Here is a 14,612-nt window from a genome sequence, read left to right as displayed (position 1 = left end):
TAAGATTTATGTGTGGGGGGAGAGTATATTGCTAATATATTGGAAAAGTGCAAGTGTAGGTATTTTTGTTGAAAATTTTTTTGTTTGACTTTATCAAAATTTTGCCATATTTTTGTGCATATTTGTGATTATTCCTGATAAACGATGGTTAGATATTTCAAAATTTTCTATTGCTAAGATTTTATATTCTAAGGTGTTAAGTATGAAATAGTTAAGTTTAAGAGTATCTCTTTCGTAAATATTTGAGATTTTGTGACTTTTTACAATTTTTGATTAAATTTTCTGAGGATTATCAATATTTTTCTAGCATTTTTTTTATGCAAATTGGTTTAACTATTAATCTTAGTTCTCCATGTTTAAGAAATGAAGCGGATTTGTGTGTTTTTAGTTCTAATTTGGTGCTTATTTATAAATAATATTTGGCTATACTCCACTAGTATCGTTGCTAATAACCGGAGGTTTTCACCACAAGTGTCGATTTTGGCATCAAAAAGTGACGATAACTAAGAGTATGTGATTTTTAAACAATGATGGCTGAGTAACCGGGCTCCTTCATTTGGCCAATGTTGGAGTTCGCGTCAAAACGCTTAAATAGCTAAAAACTAACCATTCCCTTTGAAAAAAAAAATCAATCAAGTGTGAGGATATTGTAAAAACAAAAATGTGCTAATAGTGAAAAATGTGAAAGTGTTTGAATGAATTGTCAGCCCACTGATCCATGAATTTTAATGTTGAAATTTTGCTTAATAGTCGAACCATTTGCTTATGGATGCTGGTTAAATATTTTATATTCTTAGATAAATTAGTTATAAATTAAAAGAGTCCTTAATCTTGAAAGCTAACTGGAGAGATATTTCTTGAAAATTGCCACTAATACTTGATATATGTTTTAATTGTATTTTGGCAATAGAATATTTGAATAATAACCATTGTTTGAATTTGATTGCTTGATTTGTGTTCTCATGCTTGAGGACACGTATGATTTAGATGTGAGGGAAATTGATAGGTCATAATTTGTTGTTAAATTTATAATTATTTTCTCCTTGATTTTTGCCAAATATCATCTTATTTGATAGATTCTACTTATATTTGGTATTTTGTACTTATTTCAGGAACGGGAATGAAAAGTGATTAAATGAAGATTTTCTAGTGAAAAAAAATCTGATGGTTGCACATGGGCACGCCTAAACTCACTGCTCAAAGCAGAAAAGTCAGGATCTCACGCGTACAGAGGCAATTTCCAAAGAATTGTGGATTCCAAATCCAAGGCTATGCTGGAATAACTATTGTCTTTTTTCTATTTAGTAGTTGAGTACTATTAGGAAACATGTTTTTAGGAAATCTATTAGATTAGGAAAGTTCATATAAATTAGGATTCTAGACTATTAGTAAGTCTTTTAGCTTGAAACTTTTAGGGAGGACGGCAGCCGCTGGCTTCTCTTCTCTTCTTGGTAGTTTTTTTTTCGATTGTAAAATGTTGATACAATTTCCTTGAATGGAATGGCGTGAGTTACACTCAATGGAGAGTACTTAATCTTGTTTTCTAATCGAAGGTCAACTTGAAGATGCGGTGCCAAACATCTGTGAGATCGAATTAATTTTATTTATTTCTTTTATTCATTGGTATTCGTACGTTTTCTAATTTAATTTCTTATGATTGTTATATTATTTGAATGTCAAGGATCCGATATTCGACTTAACCTAATAATCTACTGTCAGATTAATTGATTGAATCTGTAATTGGTCAATTGATTAATACCAGTGACGACTAGCGTAATTGGTTTCATGTTAGGGAAACGTATGATCTTTCTTCTTGCAATTGAGAAATTAAATCCTATGGTTGTACCTTGGATTATTTCTTGGTTAGGAAAATAGTTAATGGTCGTACCTTGACTATCGAAAAGGTAAGGAAAGGTTGGTTGTTTATCGCGTGTATGACAATTATAACCAATATAGTAATGTGTAATTGAATTATCTTTTCATCAATGATCAATTGAATGGATCGTGTCTGAAAAGTTCCACCTTTGACTAGAGTCGTATTGGTTATTGATTAATTTCTGTTTATTTCTATTAGTTGTTTCATTAGTTAGTTAATTAGTTATTTATATTCTCCAAAAACTCTCCCATACTTCGAACTCTGGAAAAAATGAATTATCCCAAATCCCTATGGATTCGACCATACTCATCGCTATATACAAAATTTGTATTTTTCTCGAGTGGATATTTATTATTGCACAGGCTCGACACTTGTCAAGATGGCATTTGATAAACTGAATGAGTCATTGACATCACCACCCGTCATCCAACCCCCAGACTGGAGCCTTCCATTCAAAATAATGTGCGACGCGAGTGATTACGCAGTGAAAACAGTGTTGGGGCAAAGGATGGGTAGGACAACATATGCAATTTACTATGGATCGAAAGCATTGAATGGAGCTTAACTTAACTATTCTACAACGGAGAAATAATTATTAGCTGTTGTTTTTGCACTAGAGAAATTTAGGTCTTATTTATTGGGTGCAAAAGTAATAGTTTTCTCTGATCATACAGTCTTAAGGTACTTGTTGATAAAAAAAAGATGTAAAATCAAGGCTCATCAGATGGATCCTGCTCCTGCAAGAGTTCGACTTGGAAATTAAAGATAAAAGTGGGGTAAAAAACTTGGTTGCTGATCATTTGAGCCGCTTGCTTATAAATAAGGAGGAGCAGCCATTGAGAGAGGCGTTTCCAGAGGAGCAACTACTTGCCGTTGATTCGTCTGCCCCTTGGTATGCTGATATTGTAAATTTCTTAGTAACTAATCAATTACCTGCAGATTGACCAAAGGTTAGGAGAGACAAACTGAAAAGTGATGCCAAATACTACATTTGTGACGATCCCTATCTTTGGAGGCAATGTTCTGATCAAGTGCTAAGAAGGTGTGTAAGTGCATATGAATTCCACTCCATTTTAACTTTTTACCGTTTGTTTGCATGTGGAGGGCACTTTGGGCCAAAGCGAACAGCTCGTAAGGTGTTGGAGAGTGGCTTTTATTGGTCCATCATTTTTAATGATGCGTATTTATTTTGTAAATCTTGTGATAAGTGTCAAAGGATGGGGAATATTTTCCGTAGGTACCAAATGCTTCAAATCCCCATGTTGTTTGTTGAAATTTTTGATATTAGGAGTATAGATTTTATGGGTCCTTTTCCCTCATCTTTTGGGTTCTTATATATCTTACTTGCTATTGATTATGTTTCAAGTGTGGAAGCAAAGGCTACTCGAACTAACGATCCTAAAATGGTTGCAGAGTTTTAAAGTTTAATATTTTTGTCCGCTTTGGATGTCGAGAGTTGTAGTGAGTGATAGGGGAACACATTTTTGTAATAATACTGTTGCTGGCCTATTCCGTAAATATGGCATACTGCACAAAGTATACTCGCCATATCATCCACAGACAAATGGTCAAGCTGAAGTGTCAAACAAGGAGATCAAGTCAATCTTGGAGAAGATGGTGTGCCCTGATAGAAAGGATTGGAGTTTGAAATTAGAAGATGCACTATGAGCCTACCGCACCGCGTATAAGACGCCGATTGGAATGTCCTCATATAGACTAGTTTTCGGTAAGACTTGCCATCTTTCAGTGGAGTTCGATCATAAGGTATTCTGGGTAGTGAAACAATGCAATATGAATCTTGAGGAAGTGGGGATATATACAAAATTGCAGCTACAAGAGTGGGAAGATATTATGAATGAGGCATACGAGAATACAATGATTTATAAAGAGAAAAGCAAAGTTTTTAACGATCAACAAGTCTCAAGGAAATCATTTGTAGTGGGACAAAAAGTCCTCTTGTATCACTCGAGATTTAAACTTTTTTCTGGTAAGTTGCGTTTTCGTTGGATTGGTCTATTTATCGTTTCTAATGTTTTTCATTGTAGTGCAGTGGAGATCCAAAGTTTGAAGACGGAGAAGAAGTTCGTGGTGAATGACCATTGTCTCAAACCTTACTATGAAAGATTCTCCATTGAGGAAGCCGAGTTCATACAACTCGAGGATCCGATTTATCCTGCTTGAGAGTTTCGGCCAAGTCTAACCAAAAACGCTAAAGAATGGCGCTGCTTGGGAGGCAATCCAAAGCTTTTTGTTTTAGTTTTCTTATATTTTTGGAGTTTTTGTTAAGTGCTAGTTGCATTTAGTGAGTTGTTGTTTTTATGGCAGGAAGTTGGCAATTAGACGTGCCCACGCCAAGAGGTCACGCCTACGGAAGAAAGTCTTAATCTGGCGGTCAGAAGACTCTATAGCAGTTAGACGTGCCCATACCAGATGATCACGTTTAATGAACTCAATTTCTGAAGAATAGTCAGAAGACTCTATGGTAGTTAGGCATGCCCACGCCAGGTGGTCACGTTTAAGCATCTTAATTTCGAACTGTTGGTCAGAAGACTAGAAGACAGTTAGGCGTGTCCACGACTAACACGGGGGTCCCTTTCTTTAAAAAAAAAAGTTTGAAAAGACAGAATTGCCCTCACTTAAAAAACAAAAGAGGGCTAAACCCCACCGGTGCCCTACTTTCTTTCTTCTTTTTTTCCTTTATTTTCTTTATTTTCTTTCTTTTTCTTCTTCTTCTTACTTTTCCCCTTGGCCGCCGTTTCATTCTTCGCCGCCGCCCTCCACCAGCTATCGTGCCTCCTTCGCACGTGCAGCACGCCTACCAAGTGCGCAGTTAGCCCTCCTAGCCCGTAAGTCCAGGCCTACAGCACGCCGCAGCAGTGCACACTCAGCGTGCGCGTACTTTGCGCATGCACCCATGCACTTAGCAGCTTGCCCAGCTAGCCTGTGCGTCAATAGCGCGCTTTTTGCGCCTGGGCGCGCACCAATAGCCAGCAACGCAATAGCCTAGCGCGAGCCTCTCCTCAGCTCAAGCCAAGGGCGAGAGCTCTAGTGCAGCCCCGCCACGCTCATCTGTCTGAGCGTGTAACCCATGCGGGGCGCCGTTTCCACCTCCGCTGTCGCCTCTGCTCCTCAGCCGTCATCCTCACTACCGGCTACCACCTCAGGTCCCTTCTTTCTTTAATTTTCTATTACTTTTAGCTGAGGATAAATTTTAAATTTTTAGTTGCGACCAGACATTTAATTTCTAGCTGATGATAGATTTTTAATTTTTAGCAGATGACAGATAATTTGTGCTTAATTTGGGTGCTGTGATTTTATCTTTGGCTGCTTTTGACTATCTGCTCAATTTTGTATTAAAATCTTGGTATTTGGAAAAGTTTTTGCTATGTTTACCTATTTATTTAGTTTTTGGTGTGTTTATTGTCTATTTCCTTAATTATTGGTGTTTGAAGTTGTAATTGGGGACCCTTTATTTAATTGACTGGCAGTTGACTTTTTTTGAGTATTTGTACCTTGCCATTGCCCTGTTTACTAGTGTCAAATGGCTAAATCAAAAGATAAAAGCAGGAATAGACCATCCACCTCCACCCCACAACCAACTGTCCCTTTGAGTGGACCTTCCCAAGCGACTGCCTCCCCGGACTCGCCTTGGGAGGAATATAGAGGTTTACATCTCCTCTCCGACCCACTTTGGCGGCCATTTGACCTTCACCAGGGCTGCTGATAAGGAGCAGTAAGTCGCTACTTGTACAAGGAAAATTATTCCTTGTAAGTTTATCCATGACCCTACACTCGATCTTCTAAATATTAGGGATGGGGTCACTAGGAAATTAGCCGCCATAGGCTGGACCAATTATGCTTCTATTATTTTACCTGCTTTCACTGAGCTAACGTGGGAATTCTATGCTACTTTTGAGTTTAATATCCCTGATGAATTCTTCGTTACTACTCTTTGGGTGGTGTGATTTAGATTGATGAGTAGGGAGTTCAAATAGTCAATCACTGAATTTAATTTGGTTCTTGGTTTTATTGACATTTTCTATTCCCAAAGTAATGAATATATGGCAAGTGCTTGCGAGTACACTGAGCCCTTCTTTTCCCATAACACTGGCTATTGAAGAGACTTGTCGGTTGACCGACAATCTTATGATCCTAGCCAGTCTAAAGTCTCTTTTCTTAAGAGGCCCATTTTTCGCTATTTACACCGTTTTATGGCTTATAGTTTTTCCGATAGGAAAGACAGTTCGGGTACTTTGACTAAACTCGAGTTTTTTTTATTTGGTGTATGGTTGCTGAGGTTAAGGTCAACTTGGGTTGTTGGTTTGCTTCTCACCTCAGAACTGTCTTAAGCAAGAAAAATAAGCCATTAATTCTGGATTCTTTTATCAATCAATTAGCTATAAATCTTGGGGTTCTGGACTTGACTAATCATAATCTGCATTTGACGTGTACTATGGAATCTCTTGATTTAGTTTGTTTGAAAAAAATGGGTCAAGTGCAACAGGTAAATGGTATATTCCAGTTCGCTCCTCCGGAGTCGATCCAAATTTCTCCTAGGCGTAAAGCCTACAAGTTTGCCACTTCTGAGACTGGTAGCCCTTCTACTGACGCCCCTGGGCCTTCCTCTTGGGCACCTCTGTCGTCGTCCTCTGCTGACAGATAGTCTTCTGACCTTCACTTCCAGCTACATCACATGGATACTCGATTGGAGCGGATCGAGCGCCAGGTGTCCGGAATGGGGCAGAACTTGGCTCAATACTTCATCCACGTGGGCTTCCGTCCATCCTTTCCTTCCGAGGCTTAGTCCGTTTCTATCCTCCTCCGTATTCAGGAAAGTATCGTTACCCCATTACCTCTATTTTGTCTCTATTTGCATACATTCAGAGCAATGTAAGGTTTAGGTGTGGGGGAGGATTAGTTATGTTTTTAGTTGTTTGATTTGCATTTTCTTTGTCTTAGTAGTTCTTTGCTTTAAATAATGATGACTGCAATTGAGATACGAGTATGAGTAGTAAGTTTATGCCATGAGATTTTCTACTTTTCTCGATGATGAATTGATTGATGAATATGCTGAACTTGACATAATTTTGACCACTTGTGCGATTTTTGGGATTAATTTTTCGTTTGTTGAGTAGTTATTGCACATGATTTGTCATTCTAAAACTTGTTCGGTTATGCGTGTCAAGACCACATTTAATTGACATTTAATTGAATTTGATGCATTAATATGATGAGGGCACCTAAGATTGAATCATTTTTTGCTTGCTTAAAAACCTATCTTTATTTTATCTACATTTAGTGTGCCAAATTGAGCCTTTAACCCTTTTCTTTGTTTGACACCCTAATTGTTATCCGAAAAATCTTCTTTTTAGACTTTCTCTTTGTACCTTGAGTTGAAGAAATGCTTTGATTCCACTGCATGGGAGTGGGATATTATTTGAAAGGCAGTGAAAATGCAAGAATGCCAAGTGAAGTTGATTTCTATGGTGTCAGTATTCAAAAAACAAAAAGAGAAAAAAAGAGAGAAGCAATCAAAAACAAAAAAAAAAGAAAAAAAGAGAGAAAAAATATATATGAAAAAAAGAAGTTGAAATCAAAGTATTAGTGACAAGTGCCGACTTACTTCGCTTGTTGGGTTGCTGAGATGCCTTGGAGGTACAAATTTGCAAGAACCTGTGCAATGAATTTCTAGGCATTTTTTTTGACATTTTTACACCCTTAAAATTCTTTTTATCCTACCCATTCACCTGAGCTTCATTACAACCTTGTGAAGTCCCTTTGATTTGTGCATTTAATTCATAGTTAAGTGGTGGAGATGGGATATAAGAGCGAGCTTATGGTAATGTCATTCCATTGTGTCGATTTGAGAAACCATCCTATATCTTATACACTTTGGAATGAATGAGTGCATATTAAATGTGAGAATTGTCAGTTTGGTATATCCTGATTTTGATAAGGTTGTTAGGGAATTTGAAATACCGTTATTTGTGTGAACTGCTGTGAATTGCTTGGTATCTTAATTTCACTTCTGAGTTAAGTATGCTTGAGTGCAAGCATAGTTTAAGTGTCGGGGAGATTGATATGGTGCATTTTAGTAAAATATTTTGCTAACATTGCATTATTGTTTGGACTAAATGTTGCACTATTTGATGGATTCTATTCAGATTTTGTGTTTAGTGTTAATTACGGGAAGTGGTGAAGAAAAGGTGCTGAAAATCAACATTCCAGAAAACTTCCTGACAGTTAGGCGTGCCCACGCCTAACTCCAACTTTCAAATCTGGATTCTCAGGATTATTCGCACGTGGTAAGCTTCAGAAATATGAGTGAAGTAACTGGCTACAAATTGGGAAATCAGTGGAGTCGCTCCAAAAGGAAAGCAGAAGTTGAAGAAATTTGAATTGTAATAGGATTGCTATTTAGGAAGTAATTGGTATTTGGTTACCAACTAATTAGGAGAAAAAGTAGGAAAGGTGAAAGATTGTAGGACTGTCTCTTTTGGGAGGCTAAAAATGCAGAGAGTATTGTACTTTTATTCTTGTCTTTGACTTTTTGCTTCTTAGCACAATTGGGAGGAAACAAACGAAAAAGGCCACAATTGTTGACTTGTTCCATTGTTTCTTTTTACTGAATTGGTGAGTCATCAGACTCTTTTTATGCTTTTGTTAGAGACAATAGAAAGCAATGATTTTTTACCTGTTCTTCTTTCTCTATTGACCGAATTTTGGGAAACAAGAGTTGACAGTTTTTCTCAACTGCTTTACATGGCTTGTTCTCCATTAATGGAGAACTAACTTCCTACTTCTAGTCAAAGGGACAATTGAAGATTTGGTTCGGCAATTACTGTGAGATCTAAATTGTTTTAACTGTTTCCTTCATTTATTGGTATTTATATATTTTTTACTTTTAATTGTTATAACTATTGTGTATGATTGAATAGTGCGCAGTATTTAATTATCCACGTAAGTTATTTTGCTAATTAGGGGTAGTTGAATCCGTAATTGTTTGATTACCTCCGTCCCAGTAGCAACTGGTGTAATTGGATTTATGTCAGGAAAACATATGATCTAATTTAAACAAACCCTCGTAGCGTGTTTGTTAGTTAGGGTTGGACTTTTTTAATTCTAAATGCAATCTAAAAATTAAATCCTACAGTCGTACCTAGGATTATTTTCTGATTAGAAAAATAGTTAACGGTCGTATCTTGACTATAGAAAAATTAAGGAAAAACTGGTTGTTTATCGCGTGTATGACAGTTATAACCAATCTATTAATGAATGTTGGAATTATACTTGAATCGATGATCAGTTGCATGAACCATTTCTGAAATGTACCCTTGGCTAGAGTTCTCCCGATTATTTCTTTCAATTAATTATTTTTTTCGCCTTTAATTTATTTAGTTAGCAATTCATTAGCATTTAATCCTAAATCCCCCCGTTTGTCTTGACTCGAAAGGAAACGAACTTTTCTTCAGTTCCTGAGGAGACGACTTTACTTGGCACTGTTTACTACTTAATAAATTTTGTCAGTTAATTAATTATGCTATATCGGATTAAGCAAATTCTTCAAAAACAAGGTGAATCAAGTAATCTATTGCACATCTAGAGTCCCTACTCCAGTATTTAAAATTGATTACTGACTGCTTTTGATGGTAGTTAGGTTTTGTTATTATTATTGCACAGGTTCGGCACCTGACAGGCTTTTACTTCTACCCATTTGGAAACATAATTAACAGCAAGTAAGATGTATAAGAAATCAAAAGACGAGAAAAAAGGACCCATGAAATCTATACCCCAAACATAAAAAATTTCAACAAACAATATGGGGGTTTGAAATATTTAGTCCCTACGAAAAATATTCCTCACCCTTTGACACCTATCACAAGATTTACAGAATAAATATGCATCTTTAAAAAGGGTGGGCTAATAAAAGCCACTCTCCAATACCTTACGAGCTGTTCGCTTTAGCTCAAAGTGCCCTCTACATGCAAACGAATGACAAAAAATTAAAAGTGAGTGAAATTCACCTACGCTTACATACTTTCTTAGCACTTGATCCGAACATTGCCTCCAAAGGTAGGGGTTGTCCCAAATGTAGTATTTGACATCATTTTTCAATTTGTCTCTCTTAGCTTTTAGCCAGTCTGCAGGTAATTGACTAGTTACTAAGAAATTCACAATATCAGCATACCAAGGTGGAGACGAATTAACGGCCAATAATTGCTCATCTGAAAACGTTTCTCTCAATGGTTGATCCTCCTGATTTGTAAGTAAGTGGCTCAAGTGATCAGCAACCAAGTTCTCTGCCCCACTTTTATCTTTAATCTCCAAGTCGAACTTTTGCAGGAGCAGAATTCATCTGATGAGTCTTGATTTTGCATCTTTCTTCGTCAACAAGTACCTTAAAGCTGCATAACCAGAGAAACTATTACTTTTGCACCCAACAAATAAGACCTAAATTTTTCTAGTGCAAAAATAATAACTAATAATTCTTTCTCCGTCGTAGAATAGTTAAGTTGAGCTCCATTCAATGCTTTTGATGCATAGTAAATTGCATGCGCAGCCTTGCCAATCCTCTACCCAACACTGCTCTCACTGCATAATCATTCACATCGCACATTATTTCAAACGGGAGGTTCCAGTCTGGGGGTTGAATGACGGGTGGCGATGTCAACGACTCCTTCAGTTTATCAAATGCTACCTTGCATTCATTGGTTAAGTCAAATGCTACGTCCTTTTGCAACAGTTTGAACAAGAGCGTTCCAATCTTTGAAAAATCCTTGATGAATCTTCTTTAAAACCATGCATGACCCAAAAAGAAACGTACTTTCCGTACACTTACGGGGTAAGGTAAAATAGAAATAAGGTCTACTTTTGCTTTGTTTACCTCTATTCCTCTAACAAACACTACATGTGCTAAGACGATACCATGCTCCACCATAAAGTGACATTTTTTTCAATTAAGAACCAAGTTTGTCTCTATGCACCTTTTTAAAATCAGAGTTAGATTGTCAAGACATTTATCAAAACTATCCCCATATACACTAAAATTATCCATGATTATCTCAATAATTGTTTTTACATATTCGAAGAAGATACTTACCATATACATTTGAAAAGTTGCTGAAGCATTATAGAGGCCGAAAGGCATCCTACGGTAAGCGAAAATACCAAATGGTCAGGTGAATGTGATTTTCTCCTAGTCCTCTGGTGCTATCGCGATTTGAAAGTACTCTGAAAAACCATCTAAGAAACAGCAATAAACACGACCAGCCAACCTCTCCATCTTTTGATCAATAAAAGGGAGAGGGAAGTTGTCCTTTTTCATCAAGGCATTTAATCTCCGGTAATTGATGCACTGGCGCCATCTTGTGGGTTTCCTGACTGGAATTATCTCGCCTTCCTGGTTCTCTTCTACAGTTACTCCCGTCTTTTTCGAAACTATTTCAACGGGGCTCACCCACAGGCTATCTGAGATGGTGAAGATAATTCTCACCTCCAGGAGTTTAAGTATCTCCTTTTTAATTACTTCCATCATCAGCGAGTTCAATTTTCATTGCGCCTGTCTTACTGGTTTCGTATCATCATCGAGTCAGATTCGGTGCATGCATAAGGATGGACTGATTCCATTGATGTCTGCGATACTCCACTCAATCGCCTCTTTATGATCTCGAAAAAGACGAACCAGTTTGTTCTCTTAACTCGGTGATAAGTGTGCAGAAATAATCACTGGCAGTGTTTTCTTGTCTCCAAGAAATGCATACTTCAAATATTTCGGGAGAGACTTGAGCTCCAACTCTAGTGCTTGCATAACAGAAGGCAACAACTTTTTCTGAGTTCCGGGTGTAAAAAGAGAATTAAACTCGTACCTTGGAGAAATTGATAGGAGTGAATGCAGTGCTTCAACCGCATGGTACAACTCATCACTTATTTTCACATTAAGAGTTGCTCCCAACTCAAGATGTTTGGCCAAAGCCACTCCAGTGCATCCTCCCCATCCAATTTGAAAGTTTCTTGTACAAGAGGCTCAATAACACTCAAAGCAAAAACTGAGTTAGATTCCTCCGGGTACTTCATCGTATCAAAAATATTAAAATTTATATTTCTCTATCAAATTCCATTGACAGAGTACCCTCATTCACATTTATATTTGTCTAGCAGTGCTTAGAAACGGCCTATCTAACAAAATAGGCGACGAATTTAATGACTTTTCATCTCCCATATTTAAAACATAAAAATCTGTTGGGAATACTAACTCATTTACTTGCATCAAAATATCTTCAATTAACCCTTCTGGATAAGCATTGGTACGGTCCGCTAGTTGGATTATGATGCTTGTTCCTTTTAGTGGCCTAAAATTTAGAAACACATAAATGGTTTTAGGCATTACTTTAATCAATACCCCTAAATCCAACATTACTTTTCTAATTGGGGAATTTTCTATTTTACACTGAATCGTGAACATATCTGGATCCCCACATTTTGGTGGGAGTTTCTTTTGAAGTACCGCCGATACATTTTCTTCTACCGTCGCTCTTTCGTCACCCCTTAACATCCTTTTATGGGTGCATAAATTCTTCAGAATTTTCACGTATTTTGGTACCTGTTTAATTACATCCAACAAGGGGATGTTGATCTCCACTTTCCAGAATACGTCCAAAATTTCTTTTTTCTTCTTTGTCTTCTTTGTCTTTTCCAACTTGCAAGTAAAAGGAGGTAGATTAGACTTAATAGGAGTTGGAGGAGTAAATGTTACCTTAGGGCCTTCGCGAATGCGCCCTTCTTCTTCAATCTCCTTTTCTATCTCCTCTTCACTTTTGCTTTTTAGATTCGTTAACTTAGGCCCCTCCACTTCTTTGTCACTTCTCAGTGCCATGGCACTTACATTTTTGGAATTTGTCTCGGATTACGATGCCAATTTTTCAAAAATATGAGACTCCAGGCGATTAATTGCAGTTGCCATGTGACTTATTTGAGTCTCCAGATTTTTTATACCCGATCTAGCTTCCAACAGGCCCGATCTAGTTTCCTTTTGAAATTGAGCAGTACTTGCGGCCAGGTTCTTGATAATATCTTGCAAAAAGTCTCTTGAATCTGCAGATGAAGGCTGAGGTTTTGCTTGCCTTGGTTGCTGAAATCCTGGAGGACGATTCACAAATGGGTTCTGCGGCCTGTTCCCGTAGTTGAAATTGGGATGGTCTCTCCAACTAGGATTGTACGTGTTTGAGTACGGGTCAAACTGCTTGCGGGGTGTGGGCACACCTTCGGCCATGTTTACTTGTTCAGTTCCATCTTCTTGCAAAATGGGACATGTGTCTGTGGAGTGGTCCATGTTTGTACAAATTCCATAGACCTTCGCTCACTGCGCATTCCCCACGGCTAGTTGCCGAACAAAAGACGTCAACTCCGACAGTTGCTGCTGAATGGATGATGTTTCTACCTCGTTGACCCTGCGGGTAGGGTTACTCTTGCGGAAGCCAAATTGCTTAGAATTCTCTGCCATTGCTTCAATAATCTCTCATGCTTCTCTCGGTGTCTTATTCGCCAGTGCTCCTCCACTCGCAGCCTCGATAATACTTCTGTCAGATGAGTGCAACCCCTCATAGAAGTACTGGATCAATAGTTGTTCGTTAATTTGATGTTGAGGGCATCTAGTGCACAACTTATTGAATTTTTTCCAATAATCATATAAAGACTCCACGGGATACTGTTTGATGCTGCATATTTCTTTCCTCAGACTTGCAACCCGGGATGCAGGGAAGAATTTTTCTAAAAATTTCTTTTTCAATTGTACCTATGTTGTGATACTGTCTACGGGTAGGTAGTATAGCCAATCTTTCGTTGCATCCTTGAAAAAGAAAGTGAATGCTCCACATTTAATCTGCTCTTTAGTCATCCCGGGAGACTTCATGATAGAACATACCATTTTGAACTCCTGAATGTGTTTATGGAGTTTCTCACCAGAGAGACCATGGAACGAGGGAAAGAGGTGAATTAATCCTGATTTTAGATCGAAGGAAGTAAACTCAGCCAGAGTTGAGAATGTAATGCACAAAGGCTGGTAGGTTAACTCTGGGCAATCAGCTCCCTTAGTGTTTGGTTGTTGGACATGCTAATTTCGTCTTTTTTGGAATCGTATGTAGTAGATGACTATCCCTCTTTGTGTCTCTTGGTCTCTTGTCTTCGCCTATGTGCTGCCTTCTCAATCTCAGGGTCATATATCAATTCACCTGTGCAAGAAGAACGAGACATAAACTAGCAAAAATATCATAAATAAAATGAACTCAAAAAGAAACAAGTAATTCAAGCACCAATCCCCGGCAATGGCGCCAAAAATTAACAGGTGCCGAGCCTGTGCAATAATAATAAAAACCTAACTACCACCAAAAGCAATCAATAATCAATTCCAGATATTGGAGCAGGGATTCTGAATGTGTAATGGGTTACTTGATTCAGCCTGACTCCGAAGAATTTGCTTAATCTGATATACCAGAATTGACTAACTGACGAAATTACTAACTAGTAGACAGTGGCTAGCAGGGTCATCTCCTAAGGGACTGGAAAAAAATTCATTTCTTTTTAAGTCAAGACAAACAGGAGGAGGGGTTTGAAAATTAAATGCTAATGAATTACTAACTAAATAAATTAACTGTGAAAAATAATTAATTAAGAGAAATAATTGAAAAAACTCTAGCCAAGGATACACTTCAGAGTCAGTTCATGCAACTGATCATCGATT

This window comes from Coffea eugenioides, chromosome 11 (genome assembly GCF_003713205.1).
Source record: "Coffea eugenioides isolate CCC68of chromosome 11, Ceug_1.0, whole genome shotgun sequence".
NCBI lineage: Eukaryota > Viridiplantae > Streptophyta > Magnoliopsida > Gentianales > Rubiaceae > Coffea > Coffea eugenioides.
Note: the sequence above shows the minus strand (reverse complement) of the source record.